The sequence below is a fragment of the Eumetopias jubatus genome, unplaced genomic scaffold, assembly GCF_037043125.1.
Source record: "Eumetopias jubatus isolate StellerSeaLion01/CBP00866 unplaced genomic scaffold, mEumJub1_p1.0 scaffold_11, whole genome shotgun sequence".
Taxonomy (NCBI): Eukaryota; Metazoa; Chordata; class Mammalia; order Carnivora; family Otariidae; genus Eumetopias; species Eumetopias jubatus.
In genome coordinates, this window is record NW_028274817.1 from 33,334,221 (window position 1) to 33,360,791 (window position 26,571).

Genomic DNA, 26,571 nt, shown 5'->3' on the forward strand with positions numbered 1-26,571 from the left:
AGCCACCCTATAATAAATCTGATCTGTGACTATTTTGCTGGGGAAAGCATGTGCAGGGACCCTGGGACTATAGGAGAGACAGTCCCAGAAGAATTCAGTCTTCTAGATGGCACTGCCAAGGCATCGGGCAAGTGAATAAATCTTTTTTTAGATCCTCTAGTCCTTCTCAGCCATCGGCTGAATGCCACTGAGTGACCCCGGTTGACACCACGTGGAGAAGATGAATCACTCAGCCAGGCATTGCTGGAATTCCTAACACACAAAACCAGGGTTATTCTTTTTAGCCACCAAGTTTAGGGGTAGTTTGTGTCAGAAACTGTGCAGAGCCTGGCTTACAGTACTTACAAGCTAACTAGCTGACAGAAGACCTGGGTAAGAGACAAAGGACTGCATTACTCACAGCAAAAGGAGTCATGAGAGCTTCATGTTGATTTATGTAGTATCTCCATGCCACCCATGTCCCACTGGGGCAACCCAAAGGGTCCATGATAGATGCCTATACATATAATGTGTTGTGTTACAGGAGAGTAATGTTAAGTTTAGAAGATTCAAAAAGCAGAAGCAAACCTGCTCTTTGATAGGGGATAATACCCCATCCTTCAGGGTTTCTTTGCAAACACAACCTCAAGAAATGGTCCAGGTAAAGAGTGATCAAGACCTTGTATGTTTGGTATGCCCAGTGAGAATATACCGAGATACTCAGGGGCCATAATGGACAGCTTCTCCTAACAGACTGTTATACAACAACACACTGCATTTTCTCCTGGACATTTATCACTACATAACAAGAGCACAGCCTGGTCCGGGGTACTGAGACATAAAAATTACCATTGTTTTTGTGGAATCTCATGGGGAAAAGAAATACTGTATGATAGAAATTTGCCACCTCTTTGCAAGGTTTCTTGTCTCATTTTGTTGTTGTTGTTTTTAAAGATTTTATTTATTTGTTTGACAGAGAGAGAGAGAGAGAGAGAGCACAACAGGTGGAGTATCAGGCAGAGGGAGAGGGAGAAGCAGGCTCCCCACTGAGCAGAGAGCCTGACATGGGGCTCCAACCCAGGACCTTGGGATCATGACCTGAGCCGAAGGCAGATGCTTAACTGACTGAGGCACCCAGGTTCCCTGCTTGTCTCATTTTAAAAAATAAAACAAAACACTTCCTTTTCAGTGTAGTGTTCATTTTCAATTCCCCTTCCCTCCCATTAACACTTAATTCTAAAGCAGGGATTTTTAATGTGGTGCTTTAGTTTCATGATGGGTTTAATGGAGTATGTGAATGCGCTGAGATTGTGTACAAAATGTTATGCATGTCCATTTATACATGTCTTTCTCTGTGGAGTTAATACATAGTTCTTTTCAAATTTTCTGTTTTTTGAAAGATTTTATTTATTTATTTGACAGAGAGAGACAGCGAGAGAGGGAACACAAGCAGGGGGAGTGGGAGAGGGAGAAGCAAGCTCTCTGCTGAGCAGAGAGCCAGACATGGGGCTCAATCCCAGGACCCTAGGATCATGACCTGAGCCAAAGGCAGACGCTTAACGACTGAGCCAGCCAGGCGCCCCTCTTTTCAAATTTTCAAAGAAATGTGTGACTTAAGCAAGGTTAAGAATAGAGGAGATATGTGGAAAGCCACTATTTTTATATTAACCAACCTAGAGATTTATCTTTAAAGCCATAAAAATGATTCACTTGCCATCATTGGCAAACTAATCTCTAATCACTGATCACTCCCAAATGGTTTGGTGTTATACTGTGTGGGGTAGCAACTTTGGTGCCTCTAGAAAATTACTTTCTCATGGTTCAGTGTGTGTCATGAGGAAATTTTATTGGTAGAGTTGGAGTAGATAGATCAGGACTGTAAGAAATGTAATTTGCACAAATGACATTAATCCTTATTCTAGTGAGAATAAGCCCGTACAAACACACATATTACCTGGTCTTAGATTTCTCAAATTATTGTTCCTCTATTGGCTATACAGTCTCCATAGATCTGAATAAAATAGGCCTTTGGAACATAAGCCTTATTCGCAAGAAGTCAAAGATCTTAGAGTGCATCTGGTCCCTTCTGACATTATACCTAAATTAATAGCATTGAAGTTAGCAACATGACTAAAATCTCAGGTATCAGTAATAAATTCCACTTTATCCCCCCTCCCCTATGTAACTGGTCTATCTGTATAGCATAAATCTCATGTCAACATTTATAGGTCTCATTCCCTTCTTAGTATATTCCAGAGTGAATTATATATTTAAAAACCATTATATTTTGATGACCTTAATTCCAGATAGATTAAAACTAATTATTTTTAAAAAACTAATTAATTGAGAGATTCAGGGGTTATTTTGAGGACAGATTAATTTCTTGGTTGTCAAATGCTTCTGTTAAACTGAACTGTTCTTTCTTTTATTTAATGTTCAGTTAGCCACCGTATAGTACATCACTAGTTTTTGATGTAGTGTTCAACAGTTCATTAGCCGTGTATAACACCCAGTACTCAACACAACATGTGCCCACCTTAATACCCATCACTCAGCTACCCCATCCCCCCACCGCCCTCCTTTCTGAAACCCTCAGTTTCTTTCCTAGAGTCCATAGTCTTTCATGGTTTGTCTCCCTCTCTGATTTCTTCCCCTTCAGTTTTCCTTCCCTTCCCCTGTGGTCCTCTGCTCTATTCCTTATGTTCCACATATGAGTGAAACCATATGATAATTGTCTTTCTCTGCTTGACTTATTTCACTTAGCATAATCCCCTCCAGTTCGATCCATGTCAATGCAAATGGTGGATATACATCCTTTCTAATGGCTGAGTAATAGTCCATTGTAGATATGGACCACATCTTCTTTATCCATTTGTCTGTTGAAGGGCATCTCAGCTCCTTCCACAGTTTGGCTATTGTGAGCATTGCTGCTATGAACGCTGGGGTTCATATGCCCCTTCTTTTCACTACATCTGTATCTTTGGGATAAATATCCAGTAGTGCAATTCCTGGGTCATAGGGTAACTCAATTTTTAATGTCTTGAGGAACCTCCATATTGTTTTCCAAAGTGGCTGTACCGGCTTGCATTCCCACCAACAGTGTAAGAGGGTTCCCCTTTCTCCACATCCTTGCCACCATTTGTGGTTTCTTGCCTTGTTAATTTTTGCCTTCTAACTGGTGTAAGGTGGCATCTCATTGTGGTTTTGATTTGAAATTCCCTGATGGCCAGTGATGGTGAACATTTTTTCATGTGTCTGTTAGCCATTGCATGTCTTCTTTGGAGAAGTGTCTGTTCATGTCTTCTGCCCATTTTTTGACTTGATTATTTGTTTTTTGGATGTTGAGTTTGAGAAGTTCTTTATAGATCTTGGATACCAGCCCTTTATCTGTAGTGTCATTTGCAAATATCTTCTCCCATTCCATGGGTTGCCTCTTAGTTTTGTTGACTGTTTCCTTTGCTGTGCAGAAGCTTTTTATCTTGATGAAGTCCCAGTAGTTCATTTTTGCTTTTGTTTCCCTTGCCATTGGAGACATGTCTTGAAAGAAGTTGTTGTGGCTGATGTAGAAGAGGTTACTGCCTATGTTCTCCTCTAGGATTTTGATGGATTCTTGTCTCACATATAGGTCTTTCATCCATTTTGAGTTTATCTTTGTGTATGGTGTAAGAGAATGGTCCAGTTTCATTCTTCGGCATGTGGCTGTCCAATTTTCCCAGCACCATTTATTGAAGAGACTGTCTTTTTTCCATTGGATATTTTTTCCTGATTTGTCAAAGATCAGTTGACCATAGAGTTGAGGGTCCATTTCTGGAGTCTTTATTCTGTTCCATTGATCTATGTGTCTGTTTTTGTGCCAGTACCATACTGTCTTGGTGATCACAGCTTTGTAATATAGCTTGAAATCAGGTAATGTGATGCCCTCAGCTTTGTTTTTCTTTTTCAACAGTTCCTGGGCCATTCAGGGTCTTTTCTGGTTCCATACAAATTTTAGGATTGTTTGTTCCAACTCTGTGAAAAATGCCAATGGTATTTTAATAAGGATGGCATTGAATGTGTAGATTGCTCTGGGCAGGATAGACATTTTAACAATGTTTATTCTTTCAGTTCATGAGCATGGAATGCTTTTCCCATCTCTGTGTCTTCCTCAATTTCTTTCATAAGTGTTCTGTAGTTTCTAGAGCATAGATCCTTTACCTCTTGGTTAGGTTTATTCCTAGGTATCTTACGGTTTTTGGTGCTATTGTTAATGGAATGGATTCCTTAATTTCTCTTTCTTCAGTCACATTGTTAGTGTATAGAAATGCAACTGATTTCTGTGCATTGATTTTGTATCCTGCCACATTGCTGAATTGCTGTATGAGTTCTAGTAATTTGGGGGTGGAGTCTTTTGGATTTTCCACATAAAGTATCATGTCATCTGGGAAGGGAGAGAGTTTGACTTCTTCTTGCCAATTTGAATGCCTTTTATTTCTTTTTGTTGTCTGATTGCTGATGCTAGGACTTCTAGTACTATGTTGAACAATAATGGTGAGAGTGGGCATCCCTGTCATGTTCCTGACCTTAAGGGAAAAGCACTCAGCTTTTCCCCATTGAAAATGATGTTCACTGTGGGCTTTTCATAGATGGCTTTTATGATATTGAGGTATGTTCCCTCTATCCCTACACTCTGAAGAGTTTTAATCAGGAAAGGATGCTGTATTTTGTCAAATGCTTTCTCGGCATCAATTGAGAGGATCATATGGTTCTTGTCTTTTCTTTTATTAATGTGCTCTATCACATTGATTGATTTTCAAATGTTGAACCACCCTTGCATCCCAGGAATAAATCCCACCTGGTTGTGATGAATAATCTTTTTAATATACTGTTGGATCCTATTGGCTAGGATCTTGTTTAGTATTTTGGCATCCATGTTCATCAGGGATATTGGTTTGGAATTCTCTTTTTGATGGGGTCTTTGCCTGGTTTTGGGATCAAGGTAATGCTGGCCTCATAAAACAAGTTTGGAAGTTTGCCTTCTGTTTCTGTTTTTTGAAATAGCTTCAGTAGAATAGGTATTTCTTCTTTAAATGTTTGGTAGAATTCCCCTGGGAAGCCATCTGGCCCTGACTCTTGTTTTTGGGAGGTTTTTGATTACTGCTTCAATTTCATTACTGGTTATTGGTCTATGCAGATTGTCTCTTTCTTCCTGTTTCAGTCTTGGTAGTTTATAAGTTTCCAAGAAAGCATCCATTTCTTCCAGGTTGCTTAATTTCTTGGCATATAGTGGCTGGTAATAATTTCTAATAATTGTTTCTATTTCCTTGGTGTTAGTCATGATCTCTTGCCTTTCATTCATGATTTTATTGATTTGGGTCCTTTCCCTTTTCTTTTGGATAAGTCTGGGCAGAGGTTTATTGATTTTATTAATTCTTTCAAAGAACCAGATCACAGTTTGGTTGATCTGTTCTGCTGTTTTTCTGGTTTCTGTTTCATTGATCTCTGCTCTAATCTTTATTATTGCTCTTCTTCTGCTTGGTTTAGGTTTTATTTGCTGTTCTTTCTCCAGCTCCTTTAGGTGTAAGGTTAGCTTGTGCATTTGGGATTTTTCTACTTTTTTGAGAGAGGCTTGGATGGCTATGTATTTCCCCCTTAGGACTGCCTTTGCAGTATTCCATAGGTTTTGGACTGATGTATTTTCATTCTCATTAGTTTCTGTGAATTGTTTAAGTTCTTCTTTAATTTCCTGGTTGACCCAATCATTCTTTAGCAGGATGCTCTTTAACTTCCAAGTGTTTGAATTCCTTCCAAATTTTTTTCTTGTGATTGAATTCCAGTTTCAAAGTACTGTAGTCTGATAACATGCAAGGAATAATCTCAATCTTTTGGTATCAATTGAGACCTGATTTGTGACCCAGTATGTGGTCTATTTTGAGAAAGTTCTGTATGCACTCAAGAAGAGTGAGTGTTCTGTTGTTTTAGGGTGGAATGTTCTGTAAATATCTACAAAGTCCATCTGGTCCAATGTGTCATTCAAAGCTCTTGTTTCTTTGTTGGTCTTTGCTTAGATGATCTGTCCATTGCTGAGAGTGGAGTGTTGAGGTCTCCTACTATTAATGTATTATTATCAATATGATTCTTTATTTTGGTTAATAGTTGGTTTATGTAGTTGGCTGCTCCCATGTTGGGGCATAGATATTTACAATTGTTAGGTTTTCTTGTTGGACAGACCCTTTAAGTATGACATAGTGTCCCTCTACATCTCTTACTACAGTCTTTGGTTTAAAATCTTATTTGTCTGACATGAGAATTGCTACCCCAGCTTTCTTTTGAGGTCTGTTGGCATGAAAAATATTTCTCCATCCCCTCACTTTCAATCTGGAGGTGTCTTTAGGTTCAAAATTAGTCTCTTGTAGACAGCATATGGATGGGTCCTGACATTTTATCCAATCTGAAACCCTGTGCCATTTCATGGGAGCACTTAGGCCGTTCACATTGAGAATAACTATTGAATGATGAATTTAGTGCCATCATACTGCCTGTAAAGTCCCTGTTTCTACAGATTATCTCTGTAAATTTCTGGTCTATATTACTCTTGGGGTCTTTCTTCTTTTATAGAATCACCCTTAAAATTTCTTGCAGGGCTAGTTTGGTGGTCACATATTCTTTCAGTTTCTGTTGTTCCTGGAAGCTCTTTGTCACTCTGTCTGTTCTGAATGATAGCCGTGCTGGATAAAGTATTCTTGGCTGCATGTTCTTCTCATTTAGTACCCTGGATATGTCTTGCCAGCCCTTTCTGGCTTGACAGGTCTCTATGGACAGGTCTGATGTGATTCTGATGTTCCTCCTTCTGTATATAAGAAATCTCTTCCCCCTAGGTGTTCTCAGGATAGCTTCCTTGGCTCTAAGATTTGCAAGTTTCACTACTATACACAGGGATGTTGGTCTATTTTTATTGATCTTGGGAGGGGTCCTCTCTTCCTCTTGGACACGAATGCTTATTTCCTTCCCCAGATTAGGGAAGTTCTCAGATGTGATTTGCTCAGATATACCTTCTAGTCCTCTCTGCCCCCTCAGGGATCCCAATAATTCTGACATTGGAATGTTTTATGGTGTCATTCATTGATCTAAGTCTGTTCTCATGGGCTTCTAGCAGCCTGTTCCTATCCTCCTTGGCTTCCTTCCTATCAGCTTATCTTCTAGATCACTAATTCGTTCTTCTGCCTCATTTACCTTGGCTGTTAGAGTATCCAGTTTAGACTGCATTTCATTCATAGCACTTTCAAGTTCAGCCTGATTAGATCTCATTTCTGCCCTTAGAGATTCTATATTGTTGCTAATGTTTTTCTCAAGCCTAGCTATTGACTTCATAATTGCTACCCTGATGTCTATCTCTGACATCTTGCTCATATCCATATCCATTAGATCTGTGGCAGAGGACATTGTCTCTGAGTCTTTTCTCTGTTGGGAGTTCCTCCTCCTAGTCATTCTGTTTAGGGATGGTTGAGGGAATGTACAGAGTCCAACATAACCATGATCCAAGCAAGATGCACCCCAGCAAAATCTGGAGCAGTCAGAAGTCGCTATCAAAAAAACAAAGCCAAAGTGAAACACAAGCATAAAATTTATAAAATTAAATTTTTTTTAAATTAAAAATTAAAAAAAGGGGGGTGAGGGGAAGGGGGGCTATAGTCTCTCACTGTGGACAAAGTAGGGTGTTTCAGTTGTTCCTGGGTATATTTTGTTCTGTTTTTTAGAGGACACTACTTCCCAAAATTACAGGGAAAGTAAAACATATATATATATATATATATATATATATATATATATATATATATAAAGGTAATATTGAATAGGGAAAGAAAAGAGTACAATGAAGCATATACCTATAAAAAATATAGGTGTGAAAAAGTACAAGTTTAAAAACTACTATGAAATATAAGTTGATACATTAAACATCTAGTTGCAATGACAAAATGGTAAAAAGAAAAAAACAGAGAAGTGTAAGAGAAAGAATAAAAAGAAAAAGAGAGTTGTATCTGATAAATAAGCCGTGAGGCAATGCATGGAGCGCAATATCCTATTTTCCCCTGGTGTTGGGATTTTACAGTCTTATGGGGACCACAGGGCTGTCGTCCTCTTGTTCTTCCAGCCGTCTTCTCCGGGAGGGACCTGCTGTGCTGTTTCTCGGACAACCCTGCTTGGGCAGAGTTTCTCTGTCCCCTGTCAGGGGGGTGGGCTATGGAAAACGTTTTTTTGAGCTTTTGTTCTCTGGTGGCATTCTGTGCCTCTTCCGAGGGTCAGAGCAAAAATGGCTGCACCCATACCTCTGGCTCAGAACAGAGAAATTGCAGTCTGCTCTCTTCACTAAACCCTCCAGGACACACAGACTCCATTTTTGTATGTGCTGCTGAAAACCACAGCCTCCCACGTGCGCACCAACGTGACTCTCTCAGAGGTCCTCCCAGGGGCTTGGGCGTGTCCCTGCCCTTTGTGCTTCTATAACTGTGAGCAGCTGTGGGCTTGCGCACACCCGCAGCTCTTGGATCCTGTCTGGGCACTGCTCTAAAGCCCTTTCCCAGCTGCTACTGCTCTGCAAGTTTTTGCCTGGTCCCCGACACAGGATACTTTTGTGCTCTGGTGTTATATCACTTTCCAGGAGCCAGCTTATGGAGGCTCCCTCCCCCTTCTGTTTATCTTCCAATATCAACCCATAGATGCACGACTCCACCCTTCCTACCTTGCGACAGGCAGAGCTTTTCTGCTTGTAGAGATCCAGATATATATTCTTATATTTCAAGCTGATTTTGTGGGTGTTCAGAATGGTTTGGTAGATATCCAGCTAAATTCAGGGGATCAGTTGAAACAGGGACCCCTACTCCTCTGCCATCTTGCTTCTCAACTCTTATGTCTTTTATTTCAATGTTAAAGCAAGTCCTTTCAGGTCCAGCAGAGATTTGAAGCAACTTAATTCATTAAATTAAAATATAGTACTACTTAAATGACTCCATTTATTTTTAAAGATACAATTAATTTAAATCACAAGAGCATTATGCTCTTACCCCTCAACTGAACTCCTATCTCCCACCCTATCCCCAATAGATTTATATATGCAATCACAAAATAAAGCTGGCTATTTATAAATTTGATCTCATGATAATGAAAACAAGCTGAATGCCAAATCTTGAACTTTGGTAAAAGTAGTAGTATTTTTTTAGAGTAATATTTTTTTTAGAGAATACCACTGATGAGTTCTCTCTAGAATATAGCAAAACATTCCAATTCATGTTTACCAAATATCACATTTTGTGTTTTCAAAATGAGTCTTCATACGTCTAAAATATTTTCCCAACTATTCTTATTCTGTTGTTCACCTGTCATTCAATTACTATGTTTTTTTAAATGAACGGTTGTATAACTTTCACTTTATTAAATATTCAACGTAGTTATGTACAATTTATATACTTACATAGATACTTAGCATTTACTTAGCTAACTCAAATAATTATAGTAATTAGTCCATAATTAAATGCTACCAAGGTTAATATGCTCAATTGCTTCAGACTTTGAAAATTTCTTTTCTATTTTGGAACGTCTACAAAATGGTACTAGATAATCAGCATGGAGATTATTTCAAGTATAGGAGAAAGGCCCATCTCCATCAATTTCAGTGAAATCTGTTGCACTGCCTTTTATATACTGCACGCATATATTCTTTCATATATTTTAATGAAAAGAATCATTTTCTGTGACTTATGGAAAGTAGCTTAAACTTAAACTCTTTGAGCCTCAGTTGCTCCATCTGTGAAATGGAGATAGTGGTATCTAACTCATAACGTTGTTTTAAGATTTTAATGAGTTGTTGGTTAAAATAACTATCACCTCTCTTGCCATTTGCAACGACGTGGATGGAACTGGAGGGTGTTATGCTGAGTGAAATAAGTCAATCAGAGAAAGACATGTATCATATGACCTCACTGATATGAGGAATTCTTAATCTCAGGAAACAAACTGAGTGTTGCTGGAGTGGTGGGGGGGTGGGAGGGATGAGGTGGCTGGGTGATAGACATTGGGGAGGGTATGTGCTATGGTGAACGCTGTGAAGTGTGCAAGACTGTTGAATCACAGATCTGTACTTCTGAAACAAATAATGCAACATATGTTAAGAAAAAAGAAAAAGAAGAAGATAGCAGGAGGGGAAGAATGAAGGGGAGTAAGTCAGAGGGGGAGACGAACCATGAGAGACAATGGACTCTGAAAAACAAACTGAGGGTTCTAGAGGGGAGGAGGGTAGGGGGATGGGTTAGCCTGGTGATGGGTATTAAAGAGGGCACATTCTGCATGGAGCACTGGGTGTTATGCACAAACAATGAATCATGGAACACTACATCAAAAACTAATGATGTAATATATGGTGATTAACATAACAATAAAAAAATTAAAAAAAATAAAATAACTATCACTTCTTTACTGTTCACTAGGTTCCAAGTACATGTATGAGCTGGAACCCAAGCAGAGTACAGTAGTCCAGCTAAATTAAAAAGACAGAGATAAAAACAAAAACAAAAACAAAAACAAAAACAAAAAAAAGATCAGAGTTCAGAGTAACTAACATGTCTAGAATCTGTGCAGCAGGTTTCCAGAGCTGTGTAGCAAGGGCTCCGAGTCTATGTGGTACTATAGGTTCTTTAGTGATGGAGAGCTTTGAATTTCTGGCATACCAGAGAGGAACAATCTGCTTAACACTATGCTGATAACTGTCTTATCCAATGGAGACATCCACAAAGGCTGTACCTTAGCAAGACAGACTATTTCCTCAGGTGAGGATTGGCAAAATTTTTCTGTAAATGTCTGGTTAATAAATATTTTAGATTTTTGTGGCCTATACAATCTCTCTTACTCCTCCTTTTCATTCTCTTTCTTCTCCTCTTCTTTTTATTCCTCCTTCTTTTTAAAAGCCCTTTAAAAATATAAAACATAAAATCATAAAACATGGCTCGGTCGTTAGGCGTCTGCCTTTGGCTCAGGTCATGATTTCAGGGTCCTGGGATCGAGTCCCGTATTGGGCTCCCTGCTCAGTGGGAAGCCTGCTTCTCCCTCACCCTCTGCCCCTCTACCCCACTCGTGTTCTCTCTCTCTCAAATAAATAAATAAAATCTTAAAAACATAAAAAAAGCATTCTTAGCTTGGTAGTATAGAAAAACAGGTCCATGTGTTTGCTGATCCCTGTTCTAGAGGATGGTCTAATGTAGAATCAATTAACAAAACTTAAAATCAAGGCCTTAGAAAATTCTAGGTGAAATGAGTTTAGAGGTTGAGTTCTACCATGTTATTGGGGCTTTGAGAATACGTTGGTTTTTTACAAACTTGCCTTAAAAATGTGCAAAACCAAGCCTATCCAAATTCATGGTTATTATATAGTTATTTAATTCTTTAAAAGATAAAAACAATCAACACCATTCAGAGGAAGAATAAAGTAATCCAGTGTCTACATAACATAGCAGTCACAAAAGTTAGTATGGCATGAACAATACTAGACAATAAAACAGAAAAATATGATCCTTTGTCAAGAAAAAAGCAGTTAATAAAAATCAACTCTAAAATAGTCTAGATGTTGGATTTAGTAGACAAAGATTTTAAAATGGTCATTGAAAATATGTCCAAAATATTAAAGAAAATGTGATTCGAATAATTAAGAGAAATATGGCATTAATGAGTGAACTGATAGGGAAGCTTAGTAGAGAAATGAAAACTATACATAAAAATCAAAAAGTAATTTTAGGAAGGCAAGGTAGAATAAATGAAATGTACATTTTACTCTCTTGCTTCATAATAGATTGGTGATGGTAGAACAAAAAAGGGGGAACCTGAATAAAGATCAATAGAAATTCCTTAGAAAGAAAAAAAGATTTCTTGAAAAAAGGTTAAGAATATGGGACAATATCAAACAGCTTAAAGGAAGTAATAGATACATATATAAATATAGATGGAGATTTGTACCCACCCATCAATAACTGACATACTCTCATTATCTCCAAATACATATAATTGGAGTCTGGAGAGAAAGGTGAGTTAAAATGAGGGGGAAAAAAGAGTATTTAAAATATAGGAGTCACATAAGTGAACTGGTAGAGAAGTTATCTCCAAATGTCTGTCCTTCCACAGAAACATTGAAAAATAAGCAGTTATTTTTAGAACCAGCTTTGTGAGATTTCTTGAAAATAGTCAAGAGTTTAAAGCAACAAAATGAACACTGAATCAAGAAAAAGGCAACTTAAAAATCGTGGGAAAGCTTTGTGGTGTTTTTACCTGCCTTTGTCCCACACTACCCCCGGCTTAGAAATAGTCTTGAAGATGCCAGACTGCATTCTCATGGTGAGACTCTGGTCTCCTATTTTGAAGGGAGTAGAACAGATCACACTGATAAATTACTATGTCTGTTTTAATCAGTTTAATCAGTTTGAGGACTACCTGAGGTCTAAGACAAGGCATTCTTTGTTTTCTGTAACTTGGAACTCATTCTGGGGAGAAAAGCATCAGGTATTGTTTGAAAACACTGTGAGGAGAATAAAAAGGTAGCAGCTGCCTGGGTAAAAGATTATGGTTGAGACATACAATAGACTACATAAAGCTGGGGAAGAAAAGCTGAGGTGAGAGTTTCCTTAGGAAATTAGGGTACTCAAAAGTGTGACACTATTCTAGGGAATTAAGAAAGCTACATGCATTCATAGGGCAGGATGAACGCTCTGAATAGACATGAGAAAATCCTAAGCTTTTACCTCTGGCTATCTCCAGGCTCAGGGCAAGCAGGAAATGAAGAAGGCTTAGAGTTACAAACAGCCCCAGAACAGAGACTCTCTGTAAAGACTAAGAGACATGCTTTTTTTGTGTGTATGTTTTCTTGTTTGTTTTTCGTCCCGTGTTCAAGGAAATTTTTGTCAAAATACTAGCTGAACACAAGATAAAAGAACGGAGACTTTAGTAACCATACATGACAAGCAATAGAGTCTTTCTAAAAAGAATTTGGAAAACTAATCGAATAGATGATCACAACGTTTAATAATAAAGAACAGCTAAATCTTGGGAAGAGGGAGAATCTGATTTCCAGAATTATCATATTATAATATTCAACTGCCCAGTTTTCAACAAAAAAATCACAAAGCATAGAAATAAGCAGTAAAGTGTGACCCAAAGAAAAAATAATAATAAACTGACAGAAACCATTCCTGAGCACAGATATTGGACTTACTAAAAAAAAGACCTTAAACTTACTGTCTTATTAAATATGCTCAAAGCCAAAGGATACCATGATCAACGAATTAAAGGAATTCAGGAAAATAACTTATGAACAAAATGATAATATCAATAAAGAGATGGAAATTATAAAAATACAAATTCTGCAGCTTAAAACTAAAATAACTGAAATGAAAATTCCACTGCAGGAGTTCAAAAGGAAATTTAAGCAGGAAGAAAAAAAATCAGTGACCTCGAAGATAAGATTATTAAAATTATCCAGTTTGGGGAACAAAAAGAAAAAAGAATTTAGAAAAGTGAACCAAGCCTCAGAAAACTCTAAGACACCTTAAGGCAGACCAATATATACATGATAGGGGTCTCAGAGGAGATCAGAGAGAGAGAGAGAAAGGAGCAGCAAGAATATTTAAAGAAACAATGGACCCCAAATTCCCAAACACGATGACATATGTGAATCTTCCCAATCCAAGATGATCAGTAAACCCCAAGTAGGACAAACTAACAGATCCACACTAGACTATATTATAATCTATGTGCTGAATTCCAGTCAAAGAGAATCATATACAAAGGATTCTCAGTGAGATTATTGGCTAATTTCTCATCAGAAACCATGGAGAGCAGAAGACAGAGTGGGGAGGAAAACTGTCACTCCATTCTATATTCAGCAAAACTATCCCTCAAAAATGAAAGAGCAATGAAGACATCCCCAGGTAAATGAGAGCTGAGATATTTTGTTAACAGTAGAACTGCCTACAAATAATGATAGATAGAATCCTCCACATTGAACTGATGGGACACTAGAAGGTAACTAGAAGCTGTATGATGAAATAAAGATCTCTGATAAAGATAATTACATAGGTAAAAATAAAAGCCAAAATTATTGTGTTTTTTATTTGTAATGACAATTTTTATTTTCTACATGATTTAAAAGATAAATGCATAAAAAGAAGTATAAATCTAAGTTATTTGTCCCACAATATATAAAGAAGCAACTTGCAAAAGCAACAATATAAAGAGGAGGGTGGGAGTTGTATAGGACTAGAGTTTCCCTCCCCAGGACAGAGCCTTTATTGCTGAACACAAAATGCCCACCAGGGAGGCCTGGCTGACAGTTTCTTCTCCAGGCAGGAGTCCTGGGGGGGGGGGGGGAAGCTGGGGGGTGCATGCAACAGCTGTTGCCACACCCACAGTAGAGACAGGCCTGGGGTTGAGTCCTGCCCAGTACTCCTCTGTTGGGGACATGTCTTGGATGCAAGGCTGAGGACCCAGGAGTGGGGAGGTGGAGTGTGCAGAGGGCTGGCTGAATGCACAGGGGGCCAGCCCAAAGAGAAGAGGACTAGAGTTTTTTTATGTTATTGAAAATTGGCACCAATTCAAAATAGGTAGTTATAAATTTATGATGTTAATTGTAATTCCCATGGTATCTACTAAGAAAATATCTAAACCAGTATAAACAAAAGGGAAGGGAATGGAAACACGTCACTACAAAAATTAACCAAACACAGAAGGCAGTAATGGAGTCAATGAGGGGAAAAAAGTATAAGACATTTTGAAACCAATAGCAACAAGAAAAGAAAGTAATAAATCCTTTTTTGTCAGTAATTATTTTGAGGGTAAGTAAATTAAACTCTCCAATCAAAGGCAGATATGACCAGAATGATTAAAAATACACGATCCAATACTATGCTGTCTACAAGGGACTCTTTAGATCAAAAGGCAAGAATATGTTGAAAGTGAAAGATGGGAAGAAAGATATTCTCAGCAAACTGCAACTAAAAGAGAGAGGGGGTATTTATATTAATATCAGAAAAAACTGACTTTAAGTCAAATATTAAGAGACAAAAATATCACATCTTGAGAAGAGGGCCAATTCATTAAGAAGATACAACAATTTATAAGCATATTTAAAACACAGAGCCACACAATATGGGAAGCAAACCCTGCCAGATTTGTAAGGGAGAAACAGACAGTTGTAAAATAATACTTGTAGACTTCAATGCTCCACTTTCAATAATGGATAGATTATGTAGTCAGAAGAGGAACAATGATACAGAGGACAAAAACAAAACCAAACTAACTAGACATAATAGGCATATAGAGATCACTCCACTCAAAAATAACAGAACACACATCCTTCTCAAATGCAAATAGAAAACAATCCAGGACCATATATTAGGCCTCACAAAAAGTCTCAATACATTTTAAAATGTATCTTATAAAATTTTATAATAGTGAAATCATGCAAAGTATCTTCTTGATCGCAACGAAATGAGGGTAGAAATCAGTAACAGAAAAAAAAGAAAGAAAACTAGAAAATTCACTAATATGTGGACATAACACAACACATTCTACAACCTGTGGGTCAATGAAAAGGAAAATCACAAAGCAAATTAGAGAGTATTTAGAGATGAATGAAAATGAAAACACAACATACCAAAACTTTTGGGGTGCAGTAAGAACACTGCTCAGAAAAACCTTTATAGCAATCAATGCCTACATTAGAAAAGAAAGATTTCAGATAAATAACCTACTTTTTACATCTTATGGAACTAGAGAAAGAAGAGAGTATCAGCGTTGCTGAAAGAGATCTACATATACAAGGCAATCCCTATCAAAATTCAAATAGCCCTTCTATCGCAACAGAAATGTAGATCTTCTAATTCATATGGAATTGCAGGGGCCTTGAATAGCCAAAATAATCTTGAAAAACAAATTTGCCAAAGACTAAAATGCCTCTCTATTCTTTTTACCTGCATCCCCAATTTTATGACTGTTTTGCCTTGGAATGCCACACAATTTGGTTTCAGGAAGAAAACAGCCCCCTGTCCCCACTACCACAAAGAGGGAGAGGAGTCACTTTGATAGCACTCCACCTCCCCTGGGGCTCTCCTTATTATACTAGGGTGAAGCAGTAGGGTGGTGGCTGACTGCCATATGAGTGAGTTGGGACACATGCAGTGTGACATCTGGACCTAATTCTGGGCCACTTGATGGAGGCTCCTTTTAGAAAAAGATACTTAGTGACTTAATGTCATTTCTTTGTTCTCTGAATTTTCAGAGGTGGGTTCTGGTGGACAACCTCAGGGCGATAAGAAAAGTCGTATTCAACATTCTGTTACATTAGACTTCCACATTTATTGTGGGTCCTCTAGCAAGTCTCCTATATTCTTCCAATCTCATTTTGTGTATCAGTACATTGGAAAGAATAATGTGCCTACCCTTTTAGACTTTTTTTTTTTAAGGTTAAATAAGTGTGGGTGTAGAGGGCTTATATAGACTAAAAGTTCAGGAAAATTTGAAAGAGTATTTTAAATGCTTATTCGGGGAAAACCCTGATTTCAGTAGAAACTAACAGAATGAATGTCATGTTTCATGACTTTTGGGGAAATGACCTCTTAACAGAATGTAAACTTTACTACATATTCTTAAGTCAAAATCAATTATAACATTAGTGAGACTCATATATGAACCAATGAATTGGTTATAGAACCATAATTAGCCTTCAGTGAAGTAGATTTCCTTAAATTTATCTTTAGTTTTAAATTTGATTATTCCATGAATTTGAGTAAAGAGATTATTTTTTGGAATTTGCTCCCTTTTTTTAAACCTAAGGACTTTCATTACTTTGCATTGTTTTCTTATCCAAAACAGCAGGCTATTCGTATTATGCTGCATCACTCACTTTGGAATTAGGCACTGCGATGATTCATTATGATATATTTTTGACACAAAAAGTAGGTATGATAGGCTATTTGATGATAGCATGTCTCATAACTGGGATAGTTTTTGAGCTGTGAAAATTAAAGATGCTAACTCCTATAAAGCACTTAGCAAGGTGACTGGCATATAGTAAAGCTTCCATAAATGCTAGCTACTATTAAAATGATTATGAAGCTTTCTACAGAGACTTCTAACTATTATCATCATGCCAAGTTAACTTGTAATAATAAAATGCTAATAGGAGAAAAATGGAGTTGGACAATGATAATTGAAAACTATATTTATTCACATGACTTCTCAATTTTAGAAAGCACATACTTCATGGTATTAAAATACTGTTGAATAGAGAGACAAAAAAATACAGTAATTGAAAGTTTCATGGCTAATCACACATGAAAGGGCATTGATAAAACTTTTTTTCTGTGACATAGTGGTAGTTTCTTTTAAGTGTGCTAAATTGAGGAAACATAAAAATGATGACTATGTACCATAAAAGTTTAAAACATAAAATGTATATTGGCCCTTTTTTACATAGGGCCTTTGCTTTGAGTATACAAAATCCATAGCCTGAGCTCCACATTATCTTTCTGATATAAACTATATCAGATAATTCATTTTTCTACAATTTTTTGAGTTTCCTTAAAGACTTAGCAAGAAATCTGAGTTCAAAAATCTTCTAAATTTTAATGACATTTTCCCTATATTTGTAGTCTCATCCACATCAAATTCAAAAGCAATGTTTTGAGACCACTTTTTTTATTTACAGAGATTTTTAAAAAAAATTTTTCCAAGTTTTCATTTAAGTTCCAGCTAGTTAACATAAGTGCAATATCAGTTTCAGGTGTAGAATTTAGTGCTTCATCACTTATATACAACACCTGGTGCTCATCTCGAGTGTCCTCCTCAATCCCCATCACCTATTTAACTCATCCCCCCCCCCCACATCCCCTCCAGTAACCATCAGTTTGTTCTCTATAGTTAAGTCTGTTTCTTGGTTTGCCTCTCTTTTTTTTCCCTTTGCTTATTTGCTTTGTTTCTTAAATTCCACATATGAGTGAAATCATATGATACTATGTCTTTCCCTGACTGACCTATTTTGCTTAGCATAATACTCTCTAGCTCCATCCATATCGTGGCAAATAGAAATTTCATTCTTTTTGACGGCTGAGTAATATTCCATTATATATGTCACTTCTTCTTTATCCATTCATCAGTAGATGGACATTTGAGCTGTTTCCATAATTTGCCTATTGTTGATAATGCTGCTATAAACATAGGGGTGCATGTATCCCTTTGAATCAGTATGTTTGTGTCCTTTGGGTAAATACCTAGTAGTGCAATTGCTGGATCATAGGGTAGATCTATTTTTAACTTTTTGAGGAACCTCCATACTGTTTTCCAGAGCGGCTGCCCCAATTTGTATTCCCACCAACAGCGTGAGACTCTTCTCCTTTCTCCCCATCCTTGCCAACACCTGTTGTTTCCTGCAGCCATTTTGATTGGTGTGAGGTAATATCTCATTGTGGTTTTGATTTGTATTTTCATGATGATGAGTGATGTTGAGCATCTTTTCATGAATCGATTAGCCATCTGTATGTCTTCTTTGGAAAAATGTCTATTCATGTCTTCTGCCCATTTTTTTTAAAGATTTTATTTATTTATTTGACAGAGACACAGCGAGAGAGGGAATACAAGCAGGCAGTGGGAAAGGGAGAAGGAGGCCTCCTGCCAAGCAGGGAGCCCGATGTGGGGCTCAATCCCAGGACCCTGGGATCATGACCTGAGCCGAAGGCAGACGCTTAATGACTGAGCCACCCAGGCGTCCCTTCCCATTTTTTAACTGGATTGTTTTTTGGGTATTGAGTTTGATACATTCTTCATGTATTTTGGATACTAACCCTTTATTGGATATGTCATTTGCAAATATCTTTTCCCATTCCAAAGGTTGCCTTTTAGTTTTGTTGATTCCTTCTCTGTTCAGAAGCTTTTCATTTTGATCAAGTTCCAATAGTTTATTTTTGCTTTTGTCTTCCTTGCCTCAGGAGACATACCTAGTAAGAAGTTGCTACAGCCGGTGTCAAAGAGATTACTGCCTGTGTTCTCCTCTAGGATTTTGATGGTTTCCTGTCTCACATTTAGATTTTTCATCCATTTTGACTTTATTTTTGTGTATGGTGTAAGAAAGGGGTGCAGTTTCATTCTTCTGCATGTTGCCGTCCCGTTTTCCCAACACCATTTGTTGAAGAGACTTTTTTCCATTGGATATACTTTCCTGCTTTGTCAAAGATTAATTGGCCATAAAGTTGTGGGTTCATTTCTGGGTTTTCTATTCTGTTCCATTGATCTATGTGTTAGAGACAAACTTTTAATAATATTTTCCAAAGCACTGAAGTAAGTTTTCATAGAAAGAACAGCTCTTTCTGCATTTATATTTCATCACTGTACATTCCATTTCCTTAAATTACTTAATACATTAACATGTACAACTGGCATAAATAACTTTTGGAACAAACTCAGCAGACTCTTAGTAAGCACAGAATTTGAATAGTGGGAGGAGAGGCATATGAAGGTACTAAGGAAACAGCCAACTATCAGCATTTAGACTGCCCTGGGCATCAATTAGAATGCTCTATAGAGGAAACAGAATATTGATTATTTTGGCAAATAGTTAACTGATAGTGTGGTTAAAGGAACTTCTTTGTATTTTATTCTGATAAGATGACACTTTAAACTGATATAACAAAGACAAAGGATCCACTTAGTCACTATCTCTAGGTAGTATAGATTTTTGTCAGTGAGTTCAGATTTTTACAATTTATTTTCATTGTTACTGCAATGAAGAAAAATAAATCTCTTTGAACTAAAAGTGAGCTCCAAAGAACCACTGATGTATAATTTTCCTCAACCCTTTCTGAAAAGATGTCCCTGCAAAAGATAAGCAATTTACAATGTACCCAGAACATAACTTCAAGCTATTAAAGTAATGGAATAGTTCTCTTATAATAAAGGATTGTTGGTTTTATTCCTCAGAATGTGCTACCTGTTTGGGAGATGGGCATGGACATTGTGTCTCAGTGTCTTTCTGCACCACTATTTAACTTTAAATGTATGTGAGGCCCTTCCTCATGTAGTGGGATTCAGAGTTCCAGACGTCCCTTAGTTCAACCAAACAAGAAACTATATTTCTTTTTTGTTTGTTTGTTTTCCTTTTGCTTTTGGGTGATTTTCAGAAGGTCAAGGTAGAAAATTCCATTTTACTCCATTTTAAGACCAGATTTCTCAAGCCAATCTTTGCAAAAATAGTTAAATTTAAAGATATTTAAAAAGCATCTGCAATCAAAGTCATTCGTTTACATGCACACACACACACACACACACACACACACACACCTTTCATAATTTCTTCGGAAATTAAATATTCAGACTTTACAGACATTATTTCAAAGGTCACTGACATAATAATTTATTCCCAAGCCTTCAGAGAAAAACAAAATATGAGAAGACCCACTTCTTAGTTAAAATACAAATGATAGAGGGGCACCTGGGTGGCTCAGTCATTAAGCATCTGCCTTCGGCTCAGGTCATGATCCCAGGGTCCTGGGATGGAGCCCCGCATCTGGCTCCCTGCTCAGTGGGAAGCCTGCATCTCCCTTTCCCACTCCCCGTGCTTGTGTTCCCTCTCTCTCTGTGTCTCTCTCTGTCAAATAAATAAAATCTTTTTAAAAAAATTAAGAAATAAAATACAAATTATAGAGACTACCTTAATATTTTGTTTTGGAATAATTTATGATTCACAACTGATTTTTATTATAAATTTCCACATTTTCTTTTGGTATTATTTTTCTTAATTCTGAAGAATTTCCTTCATAGTTTTTATGATGCAAGTCTGTTAGTGACAAATTCTTTTTCTTTTATCTGAAAATGAATTTGTTTTGTCTTCATTAACAAGGTATGATATCAGATTTCAGATTTTTTCCAGCACTTAACAATGTTTTTCTACTATCTACTGACTTCCCTTGTTTCTTATGTTACTGTTTATTAAATAATTTTCCCCTGATTTAATGCATTACTTTTCCTTGCTGTTTCAAATTTTCTCCATCACTGGTTTTAAGCAGCTCACCTATGATATGTCTAGCAATGGTTTTTGTTGTATTTATTCTGTTTGGGCTTCACTGAATTTCATGAATCTGTAAATTGATACATCTCACCAAATTTGTGATTTTGTTTGCCATTATTTCTTCAAATACTTTTTTCAGCTTCATTCTCTCTTCTCTTTCTGGAATTCCAATAATAGTATGTTAGATATCTGCTCATTTAAAAGACAGTGTTTCTGTTTTTCACATAGGACACTTTTTTTTTTTATGATGATAAGTATACTCTTTAATCCTCATCACCTATTTCACCCATCTGCCCCACCCGCCTCACCTATGGTAACCATCATTTTGTTCTCTTTTTTCTTGGTTTGTCTCTCTTTTTTCTTTCCTTTGCTCATGTTTTTCACTTCTTAAATTCCACATATGAATGAGATCATATGGTATTTGCTATTTCATTTAGCATTATACTCTCTAGCTCTATTGATGTTGTTGTAAATGGCAAGATTTCATTCTTTTTTTATGGCTGAGTAATATTCCATTATATATATATGTATATCTGGACACATCTAGAAAAATGTTGCTATGGCCAATGTCAGAGAAATTACTGCCTGGGTTCTCTTTTGGGATTTTTATGGCTTCAGGTCTCATATTTAGTTCTTTAATCTATTTTAACTTTATTTTTGTGTATGGTGAAAGAAATGGTCCAGTTTCATTCTTTTGCACGTAGCTTTCCAGTTTTCCCAAGACCATTTGTTGAAGAGACTTTTTCCCATTTTATATTCATTCCTCCTTTGTTGAAGATTACTTGAGCATTTATCTGTGGGTTTCCTTCTGGGTTTTTTGTTCTATTCCACTGATCTCTATGTGTCTATTTTTATGCCGGTATCATACTCTTTTAATTACTATCGCTCTGTAATATAACTCGAAATCTGTGATTGTGGTGGGTCCAGTTATGTTTTTCTTTTTCAAGATTGCTTTGGCTATTTGGGGTCTTTTGTGGCTCCATATAAATTTTAGGATTGTTTGTTCTAGTTCTGTTAAAAATGTTGTTGGTATTTTGATAGGGTTTGCATTAAATCTGTAGATTGCTTTGGGTAGAATGAATATTTTAACAATATTTGTTCTTCCAACTGATGAGCATGGAATGTCTTTCCATTTCTTTGCTTCATCTTGAATTTCTTCTATCAGTGTTTTATGGTTTTCAGAGTAAAATCTTTCACCTCTTTAGTTAGGTTTATTCCTAGGTATCTTTTTATTTTTGGTGCAATTGTAAATGGGATTGTTTTCTTAATTTCACTTTCTGCTGCTTCATTATTAGTGTATAGAAAGACACAGATTTGTGTACACTCATCTTGAATCCTATGACTTTACTGAATTCATCTATCGGTTCTAATAGTTTTTTGGTGGAGTCTTTAAGGTTTTCTACATATAGTATTATGATATCTGTGGTAAGTGAATGTTTTACTTCTTCCTTACTAATCTGGATGCCTTATATTTCTTTATATTGTCTAACTGCTGTGACAGATGGGATAATTTCTATTGATCTATCTTCAAACTTCCTGATATTTTTTCCCTGGCATTTCCATTTTGCTGTTAAGTCTATTGCATTTTTTAATACTACAAGTTCCCTTTTGTTTATTTTATAGGTTCTAGTTTTCTGCTGAGATTTATTTTAATTCATAACAAGCATACTTCCTTTACATTCTTGATCACAGTTATAAAAGCTGTGTTATAAAATCTTGGGTTTTTATGAGGATGGAAAAGGAAGGTAGCCTGAAGGTGAAATGTTACTGTGGCAAGATTTCCCCCTTGGTATTTAACAAGGTGAAGTAGGAGAATCTGGGAACCGTGTTCTCCTGCTTCTTGCCAAAAAGGGGTTAGATGAGGTGGTCGGACTATGAAAAGCAAAGAGTGGGATTCGTCCAGGCTCACGCAATAACCTTTTGATTTTTTTTTTTTCAAAAAGGAGACTCCCCTGGAAAGATGGTGGAGAAAGTGTCTTCATTCCCAATTTCTCACATTAGCCAGTTTGAAGGCTCCTTGTGGTGGGATCAGAAATAATTCAGAGCGTGGGAAAGTGAGAGTTTAAACCCCACTTGGGGCAAATAAAAAAACATACAAAACAGAAGAAAGAAGAAAGAAAGAAAATCAATCTTGGGTTTTTAGGGTAATAAAATAGTCATAAAATCTTGAAGCTGGTCTCCACTGATTTTCTTTCCTTCTGAATCAGGCATTTCTCCAATTATTCATATTTTTTGTGTACTTTTGAGTGTACATTAATGCTGTAAACCTTGTGGAGACTCTAGATTTCATTTTGTAATGTTTTTCTAAAGAGTATTATTTTTTAAAATAGGCTGCTAATTTATTAGCACACTGAACTCATAATGTGAGCAATGTCTCTCCTGTGGTGGATGACAGCTTAGATCTCAATTCAGTTCCTTTCCCTTAGTTTTACTTGTTGCATTCTGTCTCACTCATGTGTAATTCAGGGGTCAGCCAGAGATTTGGTCAGAGACTATTCATAATATTTGGGCATCTCTCTTCCAGGCTCTTTCTTCTACCATTTTTCTCCTCACTTTTCAGTGGCTGTGGTTTCCCAGAACTTTTTCCTCTGTTTTTTCAAGCCAGTTAGACTACAAATTTTCTATGATAATATTATCCACAAAGCTGGCAGTGATTGGGGCCTATCTTCAGGCCAAAAGACACTAAAAATAGAAAATAGAATTTCACCTAGTACCTTAACTTTCTTCCAACAGTCAAGTTTATTCCCAGTTTCTGCTTGCATTTGGTCATAATGCAATGCCTTATAATTATTATTTTTTTTTAATATTTTGCCCAGTGTAGTATTATCTTTACAAGGTTGCTCTGATAAGGGATACTTAGCCATTACTGAATGCTGAACACATCCTCCCTTATATGTATTAAATATCTACACATGAGAAGACAAAATAGTCACATGGATACTCAAAAATACCAAGTGGAGTTGATCTAAAGGTTTGGCTTCAGAAAAAATAGAGGAGGTTCTTTGATTCTTATAGTTGCTCACTATTTCTCTCCAAGCAGAAAATTAAGGGAAGAGAGAATCATATGATTTGTCTTTAAAATAAAGCAGAGAAAGTAGACTTTGTAGAAAAAGTGGTGTGAAAACAGGTATGTTTCTAAAGTAGTAAAAACATATTGCCAAGTGGCCGTCCCGCCACCGACCGCCCGCCGTTCTTCGTCGGTTCTCTCATTAGTCTGCTGCCGTCTCCTCAGCCCCCCGCCCGTCTCCGAGCTTGCGACCCGCGGACAGGCGTCCTCGGCACAGAGAGGCCGGACTGCGAGTCGTCGCCTGAGTGCCCTTCATCTGAGAAGTTCAAGGCACTTGAACTTCTGCCACACAGGCCGTGGGTCTTGCAGCACATTTGTAAGCATGGCTGCCATCCGGAAGAAACTGGTGATTGTTGGTGATGGAGCCTGTGGCAAGACTTGTTTGCTTACCGTCTTTAGCAAGGACCAGTTCCCAGAAGTGTATGTAACCACAGTGTTTGAGAACTATGTGGCAGATATTGAAGTTGATGGAAAGCAGGTAGAGTTGGCTTTGTGGGATACAGCTGGGCAGGAAGATTATGATCGCTTGAGGCCTCTCTCCTATCCGGACACTGATGTTATACTGATGTGTTTCTCCATTGACAGCCCTGATAGTTTAGAAAACATCCCAGAAAAATGGACCCCGGAAGTCAAGCACTTCTGTCCCAACGTGCCCATCATCCTGGTTGGGAACAAGAAGGATCTTTGGAATGATGAGCACACAAGGTGGGAGCTGGCCAAGATGAAGCAGGAGCCGGTGAAACCGGAAGAAGGCGGAGATATGGCAAACAGGATTGACGCTTTCGGTTACATGGAGTGTTCAGCAAAGACCAAAGATGGAGTGAGGGAGGTTTTTGAAATGGCCACAAGAGCTGCTCTGCAAGCCAGACGTGGGAAGAAAAAATCTGGGTGCCTTGTCTTGTGAAACCCTGCTGCAAGCACAGCCCTCATGCGGTTAATTGTGAAGTGCTGTTTATTAATCTTAGTGTATGATTACTGGCCTTTTTTCATTTATCTATAATTTACCTAAGATTACAAATCAGAAGTCATCTTGCTACCAGTATTTAGAAGCCAACCGTGATTGTTAATGATGTCCAACCTACCCGACCACCGGGGTCCTTCTGACACCGCTCTAACAGCCCTCCTCTGCACTCCCACCTGACACACCAGGCGCTAATTCAAGGGATTTCTTAACTTCCTGCTTCTTTCTAGAGAGAGAAACAGTTGGTAACTTTTGTGAATTAGGCTGTAACTACTTTATAACTAACATGTCCTGCCTGCCCTTTGTCAGCTGCAAGGTACTCTGGTGAGTCCCTACTTCAGAGCTTTACTCCTTAACAGATTTTATTGGCATAGCTCTGTGATGGGCATCCAGTTTTTTTGAAAATGCTCATCCAGAAAGGCCCAAGTCCATGCAGCTGTGGCAGAGTTACAGTTCTGTGGTTTCATGTTTAGTTACCTTATAGTTACTGTGTAATTAGTGCCACTTAACATATGTTACCAAAAAATAAATATATCTACCCCAGACTAGATGTAGTATTTTTTGTATAATTGGATTTCCTAATACTGATATTTGTCACCCTGCAGAAACTGTATTGGTTTTTTAAAAAAAGAATGTATTTGAAAATAAAGTCAGATGGAAAAATTCATTTTTAAAATTCCCATTTTGTCAGTTTCTCGGATAAAAAAGATGGCCCATATCACCTGTTTTTGGCCCCACATATTCCAGTACCCCCTCCCCAGAGCTGGGCTAAATAAATAGGAATTTGGTTTCATGCCTGAGGCACTTAGACACTTCAGAAGGTGGCATGACCTGTCTCCCCTGGACTGCAGGGTCTGGCTCTGGTTCACAGTGCTCTTTTTCCTCACTGTATCCAGGGTCCCTCCCACAGGAGCCACCAGTTCTCTTGGGTGGCACTCTTTCTTCTCTCCAGCTGACTGAACTTTTTTTCTGTACCAGTTAATTTTTCCAACTACTAATAGAATAAAGGCAGTTTTCTAAAAAAAACCAAAAAAACCATATTGCCAAGTGTATTTTGATATGCATAGATAAGTCCAAAGGCATGTAATATAATTAACAAATTTTAAATTATGCATATATATGTATATATATATACACATCCCTGTGTGTGTGTGTGTGTGTGTGGAGAGAGAGAGAGAGAGAGAAGGAGGGGTAGGGCACGTATTAGGGCACATACCTTCACATTCACAGTCAATTTAATTTAAAATGCATGGAGTACTCTAATACCAACTTACCTGTTCCTTATTTTTGTGCATATCCTACCACATCTTGGTTTAGAAAAACATGTACTTCAGCCTTAAAATGTAAGGATTTTTAAAAATGAGGTTTGCTTTACATGGATCACTAAGTAATTGAGAGGCTTATAATTTAGCAAACGATAGTAATTATTACTTAGTGCATTATTATGTTTATGTGCTATAAATGAAGAACTGCACATGAAATAGTACAAATTTTCTC

The 26,571-nt window shown here is 37.4% G+C and overlaps 1 pseudogene; it reads left to right on the top strand.

Annotated features, from left to right (window-relative positions):
* The first annotated feature begins 24,263 nt into the window (after positions 1-24,263).
* Positions 24,264-25,185, top strand: LOC114202336 (transforming protein RhoA pseudogene; annotated as a pseudogene).
* The last annotated feature ends 1,386 nt before the right edge of the window (positions 25,186-26,571 follow it).